Below are 25,121 nucleotides of genomic sequence, written 5' to 3'. Positions count from 1 at the left end.
AGAAGCTTTAGGTTCACTCAGATTGCCGATGCTGCGACCAATAGTAGTGATGGAGATCCAGTGCTCCTTTATCGGATGCAGCACTTGGATTTGCAGTGCCAGCAGTGGGCATCTTTTGCTTTCAGCCTTCTCCTATAGCATTGCCATATTTTGGTACAGCATCTGCGTCCGAAGATGCAGCTGCTGTGCTCTTAGCTGATTTGGACACAAAGTGGCTGCATGTACAAGTAGTTGTGCAAATCTTATTTACTATGTTATGCTAGTGCAAATTTCTGTAAGGCTACTGCGAAAATCTGTGCACCTTTAATTGGGAACCCACTCCATCCACTGTTTTCCATCTGAGGTACAACTGTTATCATTCAGCACTTGTCCTGCCCTATACTAGGTGAAGAGATCCATCAGAAACAGGCTTCCTTTCTCCATACAAATGACTCCGCGTAGCACGGAACACTAGATACTGTATATGCCCAAGACAATCCCACAAGACAGAAGAGTTCCGTGCAATTGCATTGTTGCCACCTAGTTCCTGCACCAAAATGACCATATCACACAGAGGCAGGTCTGGCAAAGATCTCACAACAGGATGGCCATATGCAAAAATATTTAACATGGCATCAGCTTTATGTACTATATGCTAAAACTCGCCATTTGCATCCATGCAAAAAGATCTGTCCATCTCAGGGGTTTATTTACTAAGATTTGTGTTTCTGCCAAATTGGTGGGAGTTTGAACTCAAATTTTATCGGTCGTATTTTTCTGCAACTTTTTGAATTCATTTTCGATTATTTACTAAAGTGCTGAGTTTTTGTTTTTCGTATTTCCGATGTCAATGTTATTCGTATTGTCGGGCAGTGTTTTACGGGAGTGATTAGTAAAACACTGCCGGACATAACACAATGAATCCCGGCCGGATCAGTGAGATCCGCACAGGGCTTTATTGTGTACAGTATGAGAAGTATTTAAACAGTTAAAAGTTTTTTTTTAAATTGCGTGGGGTCCCCTCTCTTAAGCTTAACCAGCCTCTGGCTCTTTGAGCCGGCCCTGGTTGTTTAAATACCGGGGGGGAAATGACTGGGGTCCCCCCATGTTTACACATGTCACTGGAGATCCCGCCAGCCAATTAGGGTGCGCCATGTCATGGCGCTCTGCCTGATTGACAGGCTAGTAGCACACAGCCAATCAGGCAGAGCGCAGCTGCTAGAATGGAGCTTAGCGTAGCTCCATTCTGGTCTATGATGGGAACTTTGCGGTCTGCGGTTACCCGCAAAGATAATTGGGGTGACCCACAAGACTGACAACAATTAACTTCACGGTTAACCGCAGATCGCAAAGTTCCCATCATAGGCCAGAATGGAGCTGTGCTAAGATCCATTCTAGCCGATGCGCTTGAGTTGTATCAAATAACAGCCGTGTTTGACAGATGGTCTATTCATTCGTATTTGTGAACTCAGCCGGGGGAAAAAATACGAATAGCCCCAACACTGCCGAGATTTTTGTTTAGTAAATTCCCGAGATGACACTTAGAGAAAAAAAAAAAAACACTGAAAAAATCGGGACCTTAGTAAATATACCCCTCAGAACCAGACCATCCGTCTCAGATGTAGCCCAATGTGCAGAGTAGTAAGCCCGCTTGCAGAAACATAACTTCTTGAATCATTCTCAATTTTATTCATTCACTGCACAGAAATATTGATACAACGTATTGGTCCAATTTGAACTTTCTCAAGTCACCCAACTTGGATCTGATAATACTATGAACAAGTGCCATCCACACAAAAGACGGCATTGACCTACAAAAGAAAAGAGAAAAATATATAAGTCAATAAAACAGAACAAAAAATAAATGTATTTTCTTTTTGCTTGAACACAAAATATATTAATGTGTAAGAGTTTTGTTGTGAAGCCCTTGTCACCGATCGTCTCGTCTCACTAATAAACCGTGTAACATCACAAAATGGTAATTAAGTCCATTTCTATTTGTCATTTTCTTTTCTTTTCTTTTTTAATTGTAAAATATATAACATGTAATTAGATTTGTAGGAAAACTTTTGGTTCTTTCTAATTAGCAATGTAGCACTATAAATTATGCTTAGACATTCATAATTATTTATTATTTATTTTGTGTGTAAATGTGCGTGAAACAACATGGAAGAACAAAGTCTATATTTTGTTCATCAAACAGTTATGCATTCCATTATAAAACATTTTCAGAAAGAGCCATGTGAAACAGGCGATCATTTAGCACCAAATACATAGGGGATAATAATGTATCAAGCTTGAAAAGAGTGGAGAAGTGGAGAAGTTGCCTATAGCAACCAATCAGGTCCTACCTAGCATTTTATAGAATGTGCTGGATAATACTACCTCAAAGCTCATTGATTATTATAGGTTTCCACTGGTCTATTTCTCCATTCTTTTCCCTGCTTCAAACATCACAACTTTACTGTAAATTAGAAGTTATTAGAAATTACCAAACAGTTTATATTACAAAAAAAAAGAATAAGAATAAACTTTAGTTAATCACTGCTGCTGCCACATGTGACTATTCCACCTGTAATTACTACTAAAGGAACACAAAGAAAATGACTGTGCTGGCCAGTAAATTGTAGAAATGTGAATTAAATGTATAACATATGCATCATCTGTTTTATAAAATAAACATTATACTAAAAAATGCACTGTGTCCATCTTTTTCTAACATAGAAAATGTATTCCAGTATAAACAATGTATTAATAATGGGCCTAATTCAGGTTGGATCGCAGTGTGCGGGGGGCTGCAGAAAATGATATCGCCTCTGCCTGTAAATCAGGCAAGGCTGTCACAGGGCACAGAATTTGCAATCCTTACTGAATTAGGCCCAATATCCTATACAGGCATATATATGTGTCTAATACAAAACACAAGGACTATACAGACTTATTGTACACAATAATCTCCTGTTGGAAGTAAAGGTAATACTCGTGTTAATCAGTTATTACAAAATTTGCAGATGAATCACAATCAAAAAAAGAGTACATACTCAGTCATAAAGGTCCCATAACTACTGGGTTTAGGGGCAAATTCAGTAAGGATTGCAAAAATTACAAATTAGCAAAAATTGCGAGCAAAAGCACGCCCAAACGGAAAAACTGCAACACTAATTTAATTTACCAAAAAGAAGGTGGCCTTGTGAAATGTGCAAATATTGCGAAAACCATCTTAATAATCGCAATTTTTGCATACATATTACAAATGTACTCAATTTTTGCATACATGTTTCTTTCTGATGTTGCATTTTTTGCTAACAACAGTGTTTTTTCCCTTAAAAATTGCACAACTTACTTTCCAGTATCCAAATTAAAGAAACTACTCAACAATTGTAAATCAATTCAATCATCACTTAATTGGTCAAATGATCTTGTGGTAATTTAGCAATTATTATCTTAAAGACACCATAGTGTTTTTCTTCAAACATTGACTAATGCCCATAACGCATACTTGCCTACCTGACCCTCTCCATAAGGGAGAAAATGCTCTGTTCCTGGACTTTCCTGGTAAGTATGATTGCCATCACCTGTGGTGAGCTAGTTAATTGATAAGAAAGGTGTTTCACCACAGGTGATGGCAATCATACATTACCAGGAAAGTCCAGGAACAGAGCATTTTCTCCCTCATGGAGAGGGTCAGGTAGGCAAGTATGCCATAACTGTGTTCAAATATATTCAACTAGAGTGTGAATTCTAGCCTCTAAACCCTACACAACAGCAATTATTGGTATATGTTTTAACAAACACACTTTTTTGGAGTCAAAATATTTTAAATTGGAAACAACAGTAACATTTTTATCAAAAAAAAATATAGTGTTTTTTTGATTGTGAAGTGGTCAAACATTACATATTATTGTTTCTTTGCTTTTATTTACATACCTTACTTTAAGGAATTATGTGTAAATATGTGTTTCATATTTATACAAATGGTGTAGAATTTGCAAAACTTGAAAATAAAAAGATGGTGTTGCTGTTCTTCAACATATGTCTATGTGTGTAGCGCACAAATAAAAAGTAAAAATAAAAAAAAGTATGTGGGTATGTTGTTTAACAAAAAAATGTTGGCTGTTTAAAAAAAAAATGTTAGGAAGCTAAGGGGCCCTACACATTTCCCGATGCGCCGCAGAGGTGCCCGATGGCCGATACGGCCGACGAGCGACCCGGCGGCGGGGGGGCAGTGATGGGGGGAGTGAAGTTTCTTCACTCCCCCCGTCACGCGGCTGCATTGAAGTGCAGGCAAATATGGACGAGATCGTCCATATTGGCCTGCATGCACAGCCGACGGGAGACCAGCGATGAACGAGCGCGGGGACGCGCATCGTTCATCGCTGGAGTCTCCACACTGAAAGATATGAACGAGTTCTCGTTCATTTATGAACGAGATCGTTCATATCTTTCAGAAAATCGGCCAGTGTGTAGGGCCTATTCATGTCATTCAGCAGATACTAATAAGCAAAATGCTTGTAAAGGTTATTTTACATTTGCTTCTATCAAATAGTGTGGTTGTCAAACCTCAATTGTTAGTAAGTGTAAACACAAATCGGTTAGTAACATATATTTTCACAATCAACATATGTTACAGAGTTAAACAATACCTTACATGTTTCTAAGTTCCAATACAGCTGAATGAAGTGATTTGTGGTCTGAGGTGTGAACTTCTTTAGCTGGGTGTAATGAAGCAATGATTGCAGTATACACGCAGTCTACAACTGAGGTCAGCTTGTGCAATTTTTAAGGTGGTCTACTCAGAAACTGCACATCAGAAATGTGCGATCTGTTGTAAAAAATTGCTAATGCACCACTCACCGACCATCAGCATACACCCACAACACCCCCCGCAACACGCCCCTGATCGTAGTTTTTGTGAGTCCAGCCCGTTAGTACGCCCCCTACATGCCTACTTTTCATAGTGCATACGCAGTTTTTGGTAAGTCTCAGAAATTGGATTTTTTTCCTCAGTTTTTGCTATTTAAGTTGCAGAATTTGCATTTTTACGCTTTTTTTGCTAATTTTGCTGATTTGCGATCCTTGCCGCATTAGGCCCCTAATTCAAGTTACTACACAATGGTCGATTTTCATGCAATGGAGCTATTATCAGCAGTCTGTGCATGTGCTGCGATCCCAATACTCATGCACGAAGGTGCCGCTGCTATCTCACTCACAATGAGGATTTCATGGGAAAGTGATTGACAGGTAGTGACCGTTTGGAGGTGTAAAACGGAGTGCTTGGGGAAATGCAGGCATGTCATGGAAGTTTTTGGGGCCTCTATGTGCCGTCAGCCGTGAGTTTATACATACAAAAACAGCTCCAATGACCCCCGTATTTGTGTATGGTCTGCTAATGTTTACGCAAGTGTGAATGAGTTTGAGATGGCTCCTGTGGGTGTCCGTAACCTATAAAATTGCCTTTGCGTACAAACATGAATTAGACCCATTGTTCTTAACGATACCATAGACTGTATCATTAAGATTATTTTACATTGCAGTGATATACAAATACAGTTACAAATGCTGGTAATCAATGACTAAAGGACTATGAATCACATTTGTAAAAGTGATGGCATATCGATAGCAATTACTCTCTCACCAATGCGTCTTCTGATGTCACCGACTCACCACGCACTCCGGTGCAGGATGTGATGCCCAGTGAGCTTGTCTTATACATGCACTGTGCATTGTCTAAAGACTGGAAGTGATTGTGAGAGCTGCATATACTAGAGATAGGCAAACTGGTCCAGCCATTCTCCGCATATTAAATGTATTAATGAACGGCTGAGTTTTTTTTTTTTTTTTTTGCTTCTTTTAACACAGGTAATCCCAGGATGCCTAGCTTAGTCTAAAATAAAACATGGCTGTTAAAGTGTGTTTTGTGGATTATTATTATTTATTTATTATTTTATTTATTAACAGTTTCTTATATAGTGCAGCAAATTCCATTGCGCTTTACAATTGGAAATAACAATGATATAACAAAACTGGGTAATAACAAACAGTCATAGAGGTAGGAAGGCCCTGCTCACAAGCTTACAATCTATAGGGAAATAGGCATGGATACACAAGGATAGGTGCTATCTATTGCATAGAAAAAACGAATAGATATCTTCCTACTGCGCACTCCGGAGCTGCAAATGGTAAATTATGTGAACACGTTCACCTAACGTGCTAAGAAACTGGTAGACAACAAAGAGAAATTCACACAATTCTCCACATGCGCTCACATATAATGAACAATCTAAATCCTTATACTTAAATGGAAAGGGAGTTCATCCACATCGGTCACAATAAGTCCAAGAAATTCTGTTGAAACTTCCTCTGGCCCGTTGAGCAAAAGGAAAAAAGAAAAGAAAAAACAATATGGTGTAGTATGTTTTTCTAATGTTCAAGAAAAAGTCTTATCAGCGGGTTATGAATAATAGAGGCGTAGTGCTTCACAAAGGTTATTTTTCCACCAGAAATTATTCGTACCGTACTCACACCCAAGTGCAGTAGAGACCACTCATAAAGGTATCTTTATCTTCCTCCACCTTCTATAACTTCTTTCTATTTTAGTAAAAATAAGAGGTAATGGCGTACCTTACTTACAATGAGTAAGGATAACGCTTGCACATAAAGGTTTCTTTATCTGTATGTGTTTCTTCCTCTATTCTCGGCACTCGAGTTATTCTTTCTGGCACTCCAAACGATCAGTCATGTATGGAGGTGAATATCACGATCAAGAAAAAAGACGACAGGGGAGCAATATAGTGTAGTATGTTTCTAAATATATACAGTTCTCATATATGAACAGTCGGTGGGTAATATTTAATATTCCACCACCAAGGTTCTATAAGAATCCTTATAGAACCTTGGTGGTGGAATATTAAATATTACCCACCGACTGTTCATATATGAGAACTGTATATATTTAGAAACATACTACACTATATTGCTCCCCTGTCGTCTTTTTTCTTGATCGTGATATTCACCTCCATACATGACTGATCGTTTGGAGTGCCAGAAAGAATAACTTGAGTGCCGAGAATAGAGGAAGAAACACATACAGATAAAGAAACCTTTATGTGCAAGCGTTATCTTTACTCATTGTAAGTAAGGTACGCCATTACCTCTTATTTTTACTAAAATAGAAAGAAGTTATAGAAGGTGGAGGAAGATAAAGATACCTTTATGAGTGGTCTCTACTGCACTTGGGTGTGAGTACGGTACGAATAATTTCTGGTGGAAGAATAACCTTTGTGAAGCACTACGCCTCTATTATTCATAACCCGCTGATAAGACTTTTTCTTGAACATTAGAAAAACATACTACACCATATTGTTTTTTCTTTTCTTTTTTCCTTTTGCTCAACGGGCCAGAGGAAGTTTCAACGGAATTTCTTGGACTTATTGTGACCGATGTGGATGAACTCCCTTTCCATTTAAGTATAAGGATTTAGATTGTTCATTATATGTGAGCGCATGTGGAGAATTGTGTGAATTTCTCTTTGTTGTCTATCTATTGCATAGTTGTCCACCAGATTGCAAAGGTTCTTGGTGGGCTGTATGATATGGTCACACAGCAATGATGAACCGGGGTCGAGAGGAAGGGAAAGTGAAGAATGAGAAGACATGTGAGGACATGTGTGGACTGTGCAGAGTGGATGCAATTTGATTGGAAGGTTTATGAAAGTTATGCGGGCGGTTCTGGAATTTGATATGCTTGCCTGAAGAGGTGAGTGTTCAGGGAACGTTTGAAGGTTTGGAGACTAAAGGAAAGTCTTATTGTGCATAGTAGGGCATTCCACAGAGTGGGTGCAGCACGAAGAAAGTCCTGCATTCATGAGTGAGAGCGAGTAATGAGTGTGGATGAGAGACGCAGATCTTGTGAAGAGCAAAGAGGTCGAGTTGGGAGATATTTTGAGATAAGCGAAGTGATGTATGTTGGTGTAGTTTGGTTAATGGCCTTGTGTGTGAGTAAAAGTATTTTATATTGAATACGGTAGACTACAGGTAACCAATGGAGGGACTGACGGTGTGGATCTGCAGACGATGAACGTCTAGCGAGGAAGATTAGCCTCGCAGCTGCATTCAGAATGGATTGTAGTGGTGAGAGTCTCGTTTTGGGAAGACCAGTTAGGAGACTGTTGCAATAATCAATGCAGGAGATAATGAGAGCATGGATTAGAGTTTTAGCAGTGTCTTCTGTAAGGTATGGTCGTATTTTGGATATGTTTTTTACATGCATGTAACATGATTTTGAGACAGATTGAATGTGGGGAACAAAGGACAAATCACAGTCAAGAATGACACCTAGGCAGCAAGCTTGTGGGGTAGGGTAGATAGTCGAGTTTTCAACAGTGATAGAGATATCAGGTTGGTACCTGCTATTGGCCAGTGGAAATATAATTAACTCTGTTTTTGAAATATTAAGTTTGAGGTGGCGAGATGTCATCCAAGATTAAGTGGCAGAAAGGCATTCAGTGACATGGCCCAGTACAGATAGGGACAAATCAGGGGAGGATAGGTAGATTTGAGTATCATCTGCGTACAGATGATACTGAAATCCAAAAGAGCTGATTAGTTTACCAAGAGATGAGGTATAGATAGAGAAAAGCAGAGGACACAAGACTGAGCCTTGCAGTACTCCAACTGAAAAAGGTAGCGAAGAGGAGGTAGATTCAGAAAAAGTGAACACTGAATAAGCGATTAGATAGGTAGGATAGGAACCAAGAACTGGCTGTATGAGAATAGAGTGGTTAACAGTGTCAAAGGCAGCAGATAGATCTAGTAGAAGAATAAGTAGTGAGTAATGGCCTTTAGACTTCGTAGTGACCAAATCATTAACCACTTTAGCCAGTGCTGTCTCTATGGAGTGTTGCGAATGGAAGCCTGACTGAAGTGGGTCCAATAAATTGTGTGAGTTAAGAAAGTGTGTGAGTCGAGTGTAGGCAAGTCTCTCAAGTAGCTTAGAGAGACAAGGGAGCTGAGAGAAAGGGCGGTAGTTTGAGAGAGAGTTAGGGTCAGAATTATTGATTTATTAAAGATCTTTTCAGGGCAAGCTGGTACTTGTAGCTCTACAAGAGATAACAGGCCCTGGTAGCCATTTTAGCCAGCCAGGCATGATGGTACATTTAGCACAACACAATCAAAATTACATTATTTTCTTATTAACCACTTATTAATCCTATACCTAATTGTTTTGTATATCCAACCTCCTGAGGAGGTCAGCCCTGGTGCCATCTAGTCTTGGGTTGGAAGAATGATGGCTGGGGATCCCACACTGGGTCTCCCCTCTAAGGTTCTACGTGCATTGTCTAGTCAGGCCTAGTGTTGGTTAGTGTAAAATCAGGGTTACCCCCATGCTTTTTGTCACTCCAATTTTTTCACTACAAGCATTAGGCTTAAACTCCTATGGCTGGTTACCAATTTGCTGGGGACTCCATAACTCCTAGGGCTGGTTACTAATTTGCTGGGAACTCCAAAACTCCTAGAGCTGGTTACCAATTTGATCGGAACTCCATAACTCCTAGGGCTGGTTACCAAGTTGCTGTGGACCCCATAACTCATAGGGCTGGGTACCAATTTGCTGGAGACTCTATAACTCCTGGTTCTGCTTATCAATTTTACTGGGGACTCCATAACTCCTAGGGCTGGTAACCAATTCACTGTGGACGCCATAACTCCTGGAGCTGGTTGCCAAGTCACTGGGAACTCCATGCTATTTTTTTTTGTGTGCAAATTTATGCATTAGGCTAAACCAGCCTGTTAGAGGGAGGTCATTTATTTTGTCAAGATTGCAGCAGGTTTGCAGGTTCTTAAACCACTGCTGAGTAAATCAGAGGTATCTCTTCTAATGGAAAAAACATTGATATTGCTTTGATGTTCAGTTGTACTCCAAAGTCTGGTTTATCTGTAGTTTTGTGATGGGTTTCTACAAAAGTTTGACCCAGGGGTGTAAGTTCATCCCAGTTGTCTGGAGGTAAGTTGGAGTTTGGTGTGTGTCCCCCAACCTTAAAAAAAGGGAAAACATACACGGTCAGTGTGAATGTGTGAATATATATAGTATATAGTGTATATGCAGACACACAACTTACAGAATTATATAGACAGCACTCTTAACTGGTCTACAGGGACCGGAGCCCACAGCGAATTGGCACGGCTCCAGCTACACTGTGTGACATCGGCCAGTGGGTCAGGGTCAGATTAATGAGATTCATCCGTCTGCAGCATACAAAATCAGTGTTCATTGGTGGGTCCCATCTCACGGTCCAGCAACAGCGGCGGGTGCAGGCTGAGCGGTACCAGGTGGGAGTCATCTTGTCCCCTATTGCAGGTGTTAGCAGGGCTCCTGGGACAGAACTGATTGACTCTGCAGCAACAAGTGTGACGCAGAGCTAAATTGGAAGAGCAGCGGTCACACTTGGGTCCTGCTGCAAGCCACACAGGTGCTGCTGTACATGTAGGTTCCCCTTCTGGGCTTGGAGCCCAGAAGCAGATGTGTCAATTGCCTCTGAGAATTATGCACCTGGTTTGAGCTTAGTAAATCTGCAGGTTGCAATCCTTACAGGAAACTGCAGGAAGAGGAAATTCAAACCCGACACCAGAGCTGGATTAAGACTAGTGGTAGTGGAGACTTGGAAAACAAAGGTGTGGGGGCCCCCAATCAATAACATTGTCTCTGCACCCCACTGCTGTTATTAATATGCCCCTTAGTGGAGTAGGAGAGAGTGAGAGGAGTGAGAGACAATGGGTGTCAGGGAGAGAGTAAGAGAGGGTGGAGCAATGGAGATGGAGAGAGAAAAAAAACAAGAGTGAGGGGGGGTCAGGAAGAGAGGGTGTCAGAGCAAAGGAGGGAGGGTGTCAAGGAAAGAGAGAGAATGTGAGGAGAGGGTGTCAGGGAGAGAGAGGAGGGAGAGAGATAGAGGAGGTGTCAGAGAAAGAAAAACAGAGGAACAAGAGAGAGGGAGAGAGATAGAGGGTGTCAGTGAGGTAGAGAAAGACAGAGAATATAGAGAGGGGGCAGCAAGAGAGAGAGGGACAGAGAGAGATGGAGAGAGAGATGAGAGAGGGTGTCAGGGAGAGAGCGAGAGAGAGAGAGAGAGAGAGAAAGAGACAGAAAGAGAGGTTGTCAGGGATGGAGACAGAGGATGGAGGGACAGAGACAGAGAGAGAGGGGCAGAGGGGGAAGATACAGAGAAGAGAGACGAAAGGGAAAGTGTCAGGGAGGGAGAAAGAGAGAGAGAGACAGAAGTGTCAGGGTGAGTGGAACAGAGATAGGGAGAGAGAGGAGACCAAGACAGAGAGCATGTAAGGGAGAGAGAGAGGAGAGACAGAGAGAGGGTGATTTAGGGAGAGAAACAGAGACAAAGGGAGAGACAGAGAGGGGAGGGAGAGAGCGGGAGTGCCAGGGGGAGAGAGACAGAGTGAGAGGGGGAACAGAGAGAAGGTGTCAAGGAGGGAGAGACAGAGCAAGAGACACAGAGTAAAAGAGAGAGAGAAAGAGGGTGTCAGGGAAGGAGAGAGACAGAGAGAGGTGCAAGAGAGAGGGAGAGAGTCAAGAAGACAGAGGGGAGAGAGAGAGAGAGAGAGAGAGAGACACACACACACACACACACACACACACACACACGGAGAGGGAGGGAAAACGAGCAGGAGAGAAGGTGCCAGGGAGGGAGGGAGACAGAGAGAAAAGGGAGCAAGAGATAGAGTGTCAGGTAGAGAACTGAGGAGAGAGAGGGGGAGCAAGAAGTAGAAAAAGAGGGTATCAGGGATAGAGAGAGAGAGGACTAACTGGCCTGTCTTCTTCTCAGCAACATGTAGCTCAGTCCCAGTGTTTGGTGGCCTTCGCTGTATCCTACAGGTATACACTAAGGCCTCCTGGCCCTCAGTAGCTTCCTACCATATCGAGCTCTGACTGGCTCTCCCAACCCCAGAAGGGCAGAATACACAGCTCAAAGCCTGTCCTGACTGCAGAGTCTTCCAGACTAACTCTCTCTGCAGAAATTAGGTCTTCTCACACCTGCCTTTTCTTCCCTGTGTGAGCGGATCCCTCCTGCTACACACAGAATGCATTTCTCATTACGGTAATTCAATTTACCCTCATACTGCCACAATACATACACATGTTTTCAATATTTGATCTTGTGCAGATGTAGAGCTCTATAGTGGTATATTATTATTATTTCTATTTTATTTTTATTTAAAGTTTATATTATGCTGTCACTTTTGAACAGATGTGAATTTCTGATATACAGCAAACAATGTCAACTTTATAAATAATATCCTTCAAAATATGGAATCAAAAGGTATTTTGAGTGTGTTTGGAAATGGTATTGGGCTGCCAATCTCAAGGGCCCTACACACTGGGTGATGTAATCGACCATCAATATATCGTTCAATGATACACCGATGGTCGATTTTGCCTAAACACTGGATGATAACGATGGTCAATTTGGATGATATAAGAGTACATTACATCTTTATTGTCCAAATTGACTTGCATGTTTAAACGATGATCGTTCAACGATGGATGATTGCATGCATGCGCATAGTTAATTGTTGAAGAATCCACACTAAAAGATATGAACGATGTATCGTTCGTTTATGAATAATATCATTCATATCTTTCAGAGAAATCGACTTTACTTGCATCTCTTGCCTCCATGCTACATCTGCTCATTCTTCATCTCATCCATTGATTCCTTTAGGTGGACAAAAACAGTTAAGCAGTTGCATCCCTGTTTCCAAACTACTCTATGAAACTGTATTTATCAAGAGTCTGAGCTCAGGGAAATAAATCTTTAAATAGCAAAAATGATTAAAAATATGGCTACACGGAGCCTTGTGTTCTTGTTTGCTGAATGTTGCATGTAAAGCCACTGTCTTTGCAAACAGCAATAGTCTCAACATAGCAGTAATAGCAAGAAGAGAACTTTAATAAATTCACCATTAGTTCTGTATATTTCTTTAGGAGATAAGCAGTGGATCTAGGTTTTGGAGAATCAATTTAAGAATTTGAGTATGTATAGTAGACATCAAATAATCCCCCTGTTTCTATGGGAACAAAATGCTCCACTCAGACATCATTCCCAATTCTCCTTTCTGCTCAGTCTGTTCTCTGGTCTGTGAGAATTTATTTCCTCTCTATTCGCCCACAGTAGCAAACAGCTACTGTACCATGTGCCATAAGGGAATGGGTGAAAATATGAATTCACAGCATATTTATCAGTCAAATCATAGAAGATTTTTTTTTTAACAAACTTGGATTTTATCTATGTCCAGTGCAAGTTATATGGTGTATGTCTGATAGTTTGCTCTGGGTTTGGTGCAAATTGGTACCTTAAAGCAATGTTAGTATCTCTCTGGGGAAGTAGTTTCCGAATGGCAAAATGATCACTGTCCTGCCTACATACAGCTATGGACCCATGGTGCACTGTGATTTGATCAAGTACAACTTAATTTCCATAGGTTGATTAGACAATATGGTTGCATTTACAGAAGAGCAGACGGAAGGAGCCGACAGAGTGATGCTGTTCACACCAACATACCTTACAGAAGAAGTGCACTGATGTGTCTTTCACACAGGGCCGTAACTAAGAGTGTGTGAGCAGTGCCGCCACCTAGGGAGCAGGGCATAAAGGGTGGCACCATTGATTTGCCATGTCACCTGCTTGTGGATTGCAAGTTGCCTTAAATGGTACCTTACAGTCTGTAGAGCTGCCGCAGAGTGACCAGGTGCATCCTTAGGATATGGTCCAGTCGCCTCATCAATACATCATGACATCACATGTTCAGGGGCACGGCCAACACAGGGCAGATTATACATTTCTTTACCATCAGCATTAAGAATAATCTTCAGTTGCTGGCTGTATGTGATTGGCTGGTGGTAATGGGATTTTTTTAAAGGATATTTTAGGATGTGTTCCCATTTATACAATAATCAAGAACAAAGGAAATAAGAATTGATTTGTTTATTGCTGAAGTGCAACAAGGCTTTGGAGGAGAAAGTGCAGCATATATGGATGGAGCTCTGAAAAGCAGAACTTAATGTGTCAGACCCATACACTGTGACCTCACCCCTTCTTCTTATAGGGGCTAACAGCAACCCTTACAAATGGTAATACAATAAATAGACAAATCAATGTGATTGTTAGTTTTATACAATAATATTTATATAATCATTTTCACATAAATCACATTCCTATCTGGGTTATAGTGTTTTGTACAAGCTATTTTCAGTGTCTTATGTTATTTTTTTTATATGCTAAAGAAAGAATTAATAAAAGACAATATTTTGGAACATTTTTATCTGAAAGAAAACAGACACATAAATGCAAATTCTGCAGAAAAAGAGGCTTTTATCTTCAGCTCATCATCATTCATCTAATTCTTAATATCCAAATGCGGTTACAGTGACACTAAATGTGTATGTCTTAGTTTTTAGGAAATGCCAAGGTATTACATGACACAATGTAAACAATCTCTTTTGGTGATTACCATGATCGCTGAATGACATCAAGAAACAAGGACCGTGGCTAATGGATTTATACTGATATTATTCCGCTGTAATATGTGTAAAGCCAAGCAAAGTTGGTTAGTAAGCTTGACGTGTGAAAGATCTGTTTATAGGAATTATTAAAAATGTTGTGTTTATCTGACTGCATTTGTTGTATCAGTTGTTCTATGTTGGTAATCAAAGATATGTAAGGTGTTTTCTTATCATGCAAAGCTTTTATGTGAAATCTTATGTTAAACCTCTAAGATTAATGTGACATTTTAACAACTTCCCCTGAAATAGAGTAGTTACCAATCTTTAATAGTCTTCTCACACATCCCTTGGGGGAGCGCCAAGCCATTAACACCAAGGGCTATGTCCAACAAACTAAAGCTCATGAATTGGAATCAGCAGACAAGATGTATTAAACAAAACAAAATAATTATCTGCTGCCTACTGTCAGTAAACCCCCAAAAAATTTAATTGTATGGAGTTCTGTTATAGCGTTCTAGTACATAGCGGTAGGACATTATAGCAATGTGCAGTATACATCTAAACATAAACTGTTAATTTATTTTTTATTCTGCTTTAAACTACTGTATACATTTCATGCATGTTGTATGTATAATATGCACAACCATTCTCTGTTTCATACATCACATCAGAATTTGACATTTGAAGTAATAATATTAAGTAGGACTTTTATCCAATCTCTTTAATAGAAAAATGAATGGATTATAAAACAGCTTTTGCAGGTGTAATCAAAGGGTGTGGTATGAGATGTTGAAAGTCATTATGACACCCTAATATCTACATGGTACGTTGACATTTGACATGTCAAAATTCCCAATGTTAACACTTTTAATTATGTTAAAATTAGGAATGTCTGCAATGAAGTCAACACTCCTATATAACCATGACTGCAGCCTATCTCTAACCCTATATTCATAATAATGACATCTTAGCATGTCGACATTTTATTAGCGTCAACATTGTGAACATGTTGACATACTGACCAAACATGATGGTATTCTGACTCAACATACTGTACTTAGTGTCCACATTTTGAATGTCGATATTCTGACTACATATTGTAAAAACAGACCTCAAGCTTAATAATGGAATGAGTCTCAAAGATTTTTCTTACCATGTAGACAGTGCCATAGCAGTACTTGGTGAATAATGTTGCCACACAAATGGATGGTCAAAGTGCACTGATTCAGTAATAGTTCAGGAAATGTGACGATCATTTTGCAATCCTGCCAATCACTCCTGCACTTCCAGTTCCAACAAACCCCACTAGCAGTAACAGTGGTTGTTATTCAAATCATTTTTCTACCATGTTTTTCACTAATTAGATCAAACCTAGTTAGTGTATGTCACGTTAAAGTGGGATGCAGTCAATTTACCTCCAATAAAAATCCCAACGGTCGAAATCCCGACAGCATTTGACCGACGGTCAAAATACCAACATGGACAAAATACCGACATTTAAAATACCAACAAGGTCAAAATACCAACATGTAAAATGTCGACAGGCCAAAGTGCCGACATGATTTTTTCATGATTTTTTCATTGAAACCGACTTGTTCATACTTTACCATCCAAGTGGACCTAGAGGGGAATATAGTAGTGTGCTGAGCACAGTGAGGCACCGTGCCCGAGGCATGGCGAACGCAGCACACTTATATGGTGTCCATGTTGACCTATGTCAACATACACAAAAAACAATGAAAACCGCATGTCGGTATTTTGATCTGTCGTCATTTTACATGTCGGTATTTTGACCTTGTCGGTATTTTAAATGTCAGTATTTTGTCCATGTCGGGATTTTGACCGTCGGTCAATTGCTTTCGGGATTTTGACCATCGGGATTTTGATTGGAGGTATTTCATATCGATCCCGTTAAAGCACAGCAGAATGATAACACCGTTTTGACACATTGACAAAATTGATTTGCCAAATTACAAATGGGGTGGCCAGCTGTAGGTCATCTATTTAAGTGAGAAGATGTGCACTAGGGAAAAAGCAGCCATTTGTTCGCCCATGAGAAATGACAGCAGAACATGATCTGTGTAGGCTCATTGTTACTAAACTCCCTAGTGATGTGCACCGGACATTTTTTGGGTTTTGGGTTTTGGTTTTGGATTCGGTTCCGCGGCCGTGTTTTGGATTCGGACGCATTTTGGCAAAACCTCCCTGGACATTTTTTGTCGGATTCGGGTGTGTTTTGGATTCGGGTGTTTTTTTACAAAAAACCCTCAAAAACAGCTTAAATCATAGAATTTGGGGGTCATTTTGATCCCATAGTATTATTAACCTCAATAACCATAATTTACACTCATTTCCAGTCTATTCTGAACACCTCACACCTCACAATATTATTTTTAGTCTTAAAATTTGCACCGAGGTCGCTGGATGACTAAGCTAAGCGACCCAAGTGGCTGACACAAACACCTGGCCCATCTAGGAGTGGCACTGCAGTGTCAGACAGGATGGCAGATTTAAAAAATAGTGCCCAAACAGCACATGATGCAAAGAAAAAAAGAGGTGCACCAAGGTCGCTGGATGGCTAAGCTAAGCATCACAAGTGGCCGACACAAACACCTGGCCCATCTAGGAGTGGCACTGTAGTGTCAGGCAGGATGGCACTTCAAAAAAATAGTCCCCAAACAGCACATGATGCATAGAAAAATGAAAGAAAAAAGAGGTGCAAGATGGAATTGTCCTTGGGCCCTCCCACCCACCCTATGTTGTATAAACAGGACATGCACACTTTAACGAACCCATCATTTCAGCGACAGGGTCTGCCACACGACTGTGACTGAAATGACTGGTTGGTTTGGGCCCCCACCAAAAAAGAAGCAATCAATCTCTCCTTGCACAAACTGGCTCTACAGAGGCAAGATGTCCACCTCCTCCTCATCGTCCGATTCCTCACCCCTTTCACTGTGTACATCCCCCTCCTCACAGATTATGAATTCGTCCCCACTGGAATCCACCATCTCAGGTCCCTGTGTACTTTACTGGAGGCAATTGCTGCTGGTGAATGTCTCCACGGAGGAATTGATTATAATCCATTTTGATGAACATCATCTCCACATTTTCTAGAAGTAACCTCGTACGCCGATTGCTGACAAGGTGAGCGGCTGCACTAAACACTCTTTCGGAGTACACACTGGAGGGGGGGCAACTTAGGTAAAATAAAGCCAGTTTCTGCAAGGGCCTCCAAATTGCCTCTTTTTCCTGCCAGTATACGTACGGACTGTCTGACGTGCCTACTTGGATGCGGTCACTCATATAATCCTCCACCATTCTTTCAATGGTGACAGAATCATATGCAGTGACAGTAGACGACATGTCAGTAATCGTTGACAGGTCCTTCAGTCCAGACCAGATGTCAGCACTCGCTCCAGACTGCCCTGCATCACCGCCAGCGGGTGGGCTCGGAATTCTTAGCCTTTTCCTCGCAGCCATAGTTGCAGGAGAATGTGAAGGAGGAGCTGTTGACGGGTCACGTTCCGCTTGACTTGACAATTTTCTCACCAGCAGGTCTTAGAACCTCTGCAGACTTGTGTCTGCCAGAAAGAGAGATACAACATAGGTTTTAAATCTAGGATCGAGCACGGTGACCAAAATGTAGTGCTCTGATTTCAACAGATTGACCACCCGTGAATCCTGGTTAAGCGAATTAAGGGCTCCATCCACAAGTCCCACATGCCTAGCGGAATCGCTCTGTTTTAGCTCCTCCTTCAATGTCTCCAGCTTCTTCTGCAAAAGCCTGATGAGGGGAATGACCTGACTCAGGCTGGCAGTGTCTGAACTGACTTCACGTGTGGCAAGTTCAAAGGGTTGCAGAACCTTGCACAACGTTGAAATCATTCTCCACTGCGCTTGAGTCAGATGCATTCCCCCTCCTTTGCCTATATCATAGGCAGATGTATAGGCTTGAATGGCCTTTTGCTGCTACTCAATCCTCTGAAGCATATAGAGGGTTGAATTCCACCTCGTTACCATCTCTTGCTTCAGATGATGGCAGGGCAGGTTCAGGACTGTTTGCTGGTGCTCCAGTCTTCGGCACGCGGTGGCTGAATGCCGAAAGTGGCCCGCAATTCTTCGGGCCACCGACAGCATCTCTTGCACGCCCCTGTCATTTTTTAAATAATTCTGCACCACCAAATTCAATATAAGTGCAAAACATGGGACGTGCTGGAATTTGCCCAGATGTAATGCACGCACAATATTGGTGGCGTTGTCCGATGTCACAAATCCCCAGGAGAGTCCAATTGGGGTAAGCCATTCTGCGATGATGTTCCTCAGTTTCCGTAAGAGTTTGTCAGCTGTGTGCCTCTTATGGAAAGCGGTGATACAAAGCGTAGCCTGCCTAGGAACGAGCTGGCGTTTGCGAGAAGCTGCTACTGATGCCGCCGCTGCTGTTCTTGCTGCGGGAGGCAATACATCTACCCAGTGGGCTGTCACAGTCATATAGTCCTGAGTCTGCCCTGCTCCACTTGTCCACATGTCCGTGGTTAAGTGGACATTGGGTACAACTGCATTTTTTAGGACACTGGTGACTCTTTTTCTGACGTCTGTGTACATTTTCGGTATCGCCTGCCTAGAGAAATGGAACCTAGATGGTATTTGGTACCGGGGGCACAGTACCTCAATCAAGTCTGTAGTTGCCTGTGAATTAACGGTGGATACCGGAAACACGTTTCTCACCACCCAGGCTGCCAAGGCCTGAGTTGTCCGCTTTGCAGCAGGATGACTGCTGTGATATTTCATCTTCCTCGCAAAGGACTGTTGGACAGTCAATTGCTTACTGGAAGTAGTACAAGTGGTCTTTCGACTTCCCCTCTGGGATGACGATCGACTCCCAGCAGCAACAACAGCAGCGCCAGCAGCAGTAGGCGTTACACTCAAGGATGCATCGGAGGAATCCCTCCCAGGCAGGAGAGGACTCGTCAGACTTGACAGTGACATGGCCTGCAGGACTATTGGCTTTCCTGTGTAAGGAGGAAATTGACACTGAGGGAGTTGGTGGTGTGGTTTGCAGGAGCTTGGTTACAAGAGGAAGGGATTTAGTGGTCAGTGGACTGCTTCCGCTGTCATCCAAAGTTTTTGAACTTGTCACTGACTTCTAATGAATGCGGTCCAGGTGACGTATTAGGGAGGATGTTCCTAGGTGGTTAACGTCCTTACCCCTACTTATTACAGCTTGACAAAGGCAACACACGGCTTGACACCAGTTGTCCGCATTTCTGTTGAAATAATTCCACACCAAAGAGGTGATTTTTTTTGTATTTTGACCAGGCATATCAATGGCCATATTCGTCCCATGGACAACAGGTGTCTCCCCGGGTGCCTGACTTAAACAAACCACCTCACCATCAGAATCCTCCTTGTCAATTTCCTCCCCAGCGCCAGCAACACCCATATCCTCATCCTGGTGTACTTCAACAGTGACATCTTCAATTTGACTATCAGGAACTGGACTGCGAGTGCTCCTTCCAGCACTTGCAGGGGGCGTGCAAATGGTGGAAGGCGCAACCTCTTCCCGTCCAGTGTTGGGAAGGTCAGGCATCGCAACCGACACAATTGGACTCTCCTTGGGGATTTGTGATTTAGAAGAACGCACAGTTCTTTGCTGTGCTTTTGCCATCTTAACTCTTTTAAGTTTTCTTGCGAGAGGATGAGTGCTTCCATACTCAGGTGAAGCTGAACCACTAGCCTTGAACATAGGCCAGGGCCTCAGCCGTTCCTTGCCACTCCGTGTCGTAAATGGCACATTGGCAAGTTTACGCTTCTCCTCAGACGATTTTGATTTAGATTTTTGGGTCATTTTACAGTTTTACTGAGCTTTATTTTTTGGGATTCTACATGCTCTCTACTATGACATTGGGCATCGGCCTTGGCAGACAACGTTGATGGCATTTCATTGTCTCGGCCAATCACTGGCAGCAGCTTCAGCACGAGGTGGAAGTGGATCTTGATCTTTCCCTATTTTACCCTCCACATTTTTGTTCTCCATTTTTTAATGTGTGGAATTATATGCCAGTATCAATAGCAATGGCCTACTACTATATATACTGTGCACAACTGAAATGCACCACAGGTATGGATGGATAGTATACTTGACGACACAGAGGTAGGTAAAACAGTGGCCTTCTGTACCGTACTGCTATATATTATATACTGGTGGTCAGAGTCGGCCATAGGTATAGGCAAACTAGGCAATTGCCTAGGGCATTTGATATGCCTAGGGGCATCAGCAGCTTCTGCTGATTAAAATGATATGCAGCATGCCTATATTATGTGTACCGTTTCATATGCAGATACAGCCACAAACTCACACAGTATATAGGCATGCTGCATATAATTTTAATCAGCAGAAGCTGCTTGTGCATCCTAGCCACATAGCAATGCAAATAAGATGCATTTTCATTAAAAAAAAGGTGCCCAACATTAGCATTGAGGCAGGATTTATGAGGACATATCTGTATCCAAGCAGAGGCAGAGGTCCCAGTGTTAGTGGCAGTGTGAGTGCTGTGTGCATGTGAGTGGGTTGGTTGTGCAGTAGTGTTCGGAAAATATGTGTAAGGAGCATTATGTGTGTCATGTAAAAATGCATTAATAATGTGCAACATATATGTAAAGGGGCACTATGTGTGTCATTATGTGTATAAGGGCATTAATAATGTGCGCATATGTGTAACAGGGTACTACTATATGTGGTCATTATGTGTATAGGGGCACTAATAATGTGCAGCAAATGTGTAGGGGGCACTATGTGTGTCATTATGTGTATAAGGGTATTAATAATGTGCGGTATATGTGTAAGGGACATTATGTGTAAAAGGGCATTAATAAAGGTTGTCATAATATGTAAGGCACATTATGTTTATAAGGACATTAATAATGTGTCTCATATGTGTAAAGGGCATTACTGTGTGGAATTATGTGTATAAATGCATTACTAATGTGGCATTATGTGTATAAGGTACTCTACTATGTGGCATTGCGTATAGAAAGGGCACTATTGTGTTGTCTAATGTGAATAAAGAGCAATAGGGTGTAGTGTAATGTGAATAAGGAGCAATTCAGTGTGATGTAATGTGAATAAGGGGCTGTACTGTGAGGTGTAATGTTTATAAGGTAAAGTGATACTACTGTGGGATGTAATATGAATTATGGACACTATCGCATGATCAAATGTGAATAAAGTTGCAGTACTGTGTGGCGTAATTGGAATTGGGTTACTATTGTGTGGCCATGCCCCTTGCCAGCAAAAACACACCCCTTTTTGGGCTGTGCGCCAAATGTGCACACTGTTCCTAATAGAATATAGAGGGTACAAACACCAAAATAAGGACTCCTATGGGTGAGAGGTGATGGTGCTGGGAAAGAGGTGCAAGGTCAGAGGCGGAACCAGCGGTGGTGCTAGGGGGCACCAGCCAAAATCTTGCCTAGGGCATCATATTGGTCAGGGCCGGCTCTGCTGGTGGTCAGCAAACTGTGCAAAACTGAAATGCACCACAGGTATGGATGGATAGTATAATTGACGACACAGAGGTAGGTAGAGCAGTGGCCTTCTGTACCGTACTGCTATATATTATATACTGGTGGTCAGCAAAATTATGCACTGTACTCCTACTATATACTACAATGCAGCACAGATATGGAGCGTTTTTCAGGCAGAGAACGTATAATACTGGTGGTCACTGGTCAGCAAAACTCTGCACTGTACTCCTCCTATATAATACTGGTGGTCCCCAGTCCCCACAATAAAGCAGTGTGAGCACAGATATATGCAGCACACTGAGCACAGATATGGAGCGTTTTTCAAGCAGAGAACGTATAATACTGGTGGTCACTGGTCAGCAAAACTCTGCACTGTACTCCTCCTATATAATACTGGTGGTCCCCAGTCCCCACAATAAAGCAGTGTGAGCACAGATATATGCAGCACACTGAGCACAGATTAGGAGCGTTTTTCAGGCAGACAACGTATAATACTGGTGGTCACTGGTCAGCAAAACTCTGCACTGTACTCCCCCTATATAATACTGCTGGTCCCCAGTCCCCACAATAAAGCAGTGTGAGCACAGATATATGCAGCACACTGAGCACAGATATGGAGCGTTTTTCAGGCAGACAACGTATAATACTGGTGGTCACTGGTCAGCAAAACTCTGCACTGTACTCCTCCTATATAATACTGCTGGTCCCCAGTCCCCACAATAAAGCAGTGAGCACAGATATTTGCAGCCACCTGAATAAAACTGAGAGGACGCCAGCCACGTCCTCTCACTATCATTTCCAATGCACGAGTGAAAAATGGCGGTGACGCGCGGCTCCTTATAAAGAATACGAATCTTGCGAGAATCCGACCGCGGGATGATGATGTTCGGGCGCGCTCGGGTTAACCGAGCAAGGCGGGAGGATCCGAGTCTGCCTCGGACCCGTGTAAAAAGGGTGAAGTTCGGGGGGGTTAGGATTCCTACGAACCGAACCCGCTCATCACTACTTAGCATGAGTCATAGTATCAAGTCTCCACAATCTCCACTTGATTGCTTGGCTACTTGGGATGTGGTCAGGATCCCAGTAGCCACAATACCGAGAGCAAGATGCCAACGGTCAGAATCCTGCAGGTAAGTACATGTGTTAGGGTTAGGTACTAGGGGGAGAAACAAGATGTGGGGGAGATAAGGGTTAGGCTGCAGGGGGGGGCGGTTAGGGTTAGGCTATGGGAGGGGACAGTCAGAGATACAGAGGTGTGGGTTAGGGTTAAGAGTTGGGGTCAGGTCCTGGATTTAAATTTTCAACGTCTCCCTCACCATACCAAGGGAATATGCTGCCACCAAGGGTCTACGGTCATTAGGTCAACCACACTTAGGTCGACAGTCATTAGGTTGAACAGTATTGGTCGACATGCATTAGGTCGACATGATCTATAGGTCAACATGGAAAAAGGTCGACATGAGTTTTTCACATTTAAAAAAAAAATTGAACTTTTTCATACTATATGATCCACATGGACTACGATTGGGAATAGTAACCAGTCACTTAACGAAAAAAAAGACACCAAAATTGTTTAAAAAAACTCATGTCGACCTTTTTCCATGTCCACCTTGTTCATGTCAACCTAAAGACCGTGACAACCTACTTCAGGTGCCAACCTAATGACTGTTGACCTAAGCGTGGTCGACCTAACGACCGTATACCCTTGGTGACAGCATGTGGAATGGTAATGGAATTGAGCAGACAGCGGGACTACAATGCACAGGATGACAGTGTTAGATTGCTTTTAGGATAAAGTACACTAAAATCTGATGTGGTGCAAATTCTGGGTTCTAACATAAAACCATCAACACCATGATAATTCTCTGGTTTTCTTTAAAGCCAATAGGTGAGTGTCATCCTTGGAGGTAGCTCTTTTATAAACAAAGTAATAGGGCTTAGGATATACCTACCACCACAAGAACAAAAAAATTGCTTTTATTGCAAAATTTACTCTAGATCAGTGGTTCTCAAACTCGATCCTCAGGACCCCACATAGTGTATGTTTTGCAGGTAACCCAGCAAGTGCACAGGTGTATTAATTACTCACTGACACATTTTAAAAGGTCACAGGTGGAGCTAATTATGTCACTTGTGATTCTGTGAGGAGACCTGCAAAACATGCACCATGTGGGGTCCTGAGGACCGAGTTTGAGAACCTGTGCTCTAGATTGATCATAGTAAATATCTGATTAGATGTGAAAGTATGCCTGTCTACGGTCTGAAAATCAAACATTAGTAGTATGACCTGCATTAAAGTCTATTTGCAACATATAGTTATAGTATACCATCACAGAAATAAACTTTCTTTCTTTGTACTGTAGTCCCTGCCATTATTTAGGACCTGTGGACTCTTCTTTGCATTGATGATACTGTGATACTAATCACATGTAATAATTCAGGGTTAATGTGCAGGGAACTGGCAGGCTTTCCACAGTTTGATGATGATGTAGGACCAAAATGACTATGCTCCAGATAGAACAGAGCCTGTTCACTTTCTCATTAACATTTCCAGAATATTTGTGCATGCACAGAAGATGGCCTACTATATACAGACATATAAATAAGTGATTTTTTTTTTAAATATGGTTCTAGCACACAGCAAATTATATTTTTCTATGTAGCTCAGATGTCTCAGTTGTTGGTGTAGAAAGGTTACGGGTCCATTTCAAGAGGTCCATCATATTTATAATATTTATACTTTTGACTAAACAAGGTATTAAATGCAGATACACCTTTTTGTGGTTTGGCAATAGCTGCATCACCAAAATACAAAAATAAATCGAATTATAAGGCTTGTTGTGTGATAGTATAAAAGCATAATATGCTATGATATTCACATTTCTTAAAACTTTCTTTCCTTTTTATTTTGAAAATTTGCTCCATTTGTTACAGTATATTTACATATTTCTACATCGGATGGCCCATGCCTCATTGTATACTCTATAAACTATCAACTTCTTAAAATGTTTTTCATATGCCTCGAATAGATTTTTTGTGTGTTTATTTCTGTGCCCTTTATTAGTCTTTTATTTGTCCTTTATAGTATGATAACCAATTCTGAG

General features: G+C 41.7%; 1 long non-coding RNA gene across 1 annotated transcript in view; it reads right to left on the bottom strand.

Annotated features, from left to right (window-relative positions):
* Positions 1 to 1,645: 1,645 nt before the first annotated feature.
* Positions 1,646 to 25,121, bottom strand: part of LOC135049912 (uncharacterized) — an 87,929-nt gene continuing 64,453 nt past the window's right edge. Inside the window, exon 2 of the long non-coding RNA XR_010241512.1 lies at positions 1,646 to 1,790. This is a non-coding gene — a long non-coding RNA (uncharacterized LOC135049912). The remainder of the gene's footprint in view (positions 1,791 to 25,121) is intronic.

Source organism: Pseudophryne corroboree, chromosome 1 (assembly GCF_028390025.1).
Source record: "Pseudophryne corroboree isolate aPseCor3 chromosome 1, aPseCor3.hap2, whole genome shotgun sequence".
Classification (NCBI taxonomy): domain Eukaryota; kingdom Metazoa; phylum Chordata; class Amphibia; order Anura; family Myobatrachidae; genus Pseudophryne; species Pseudophryne corroboree.
Note: the sequence above shows the minus strand (reverse complement) of the source record. Positions and strands in the feature narration are given on the sequence as shown.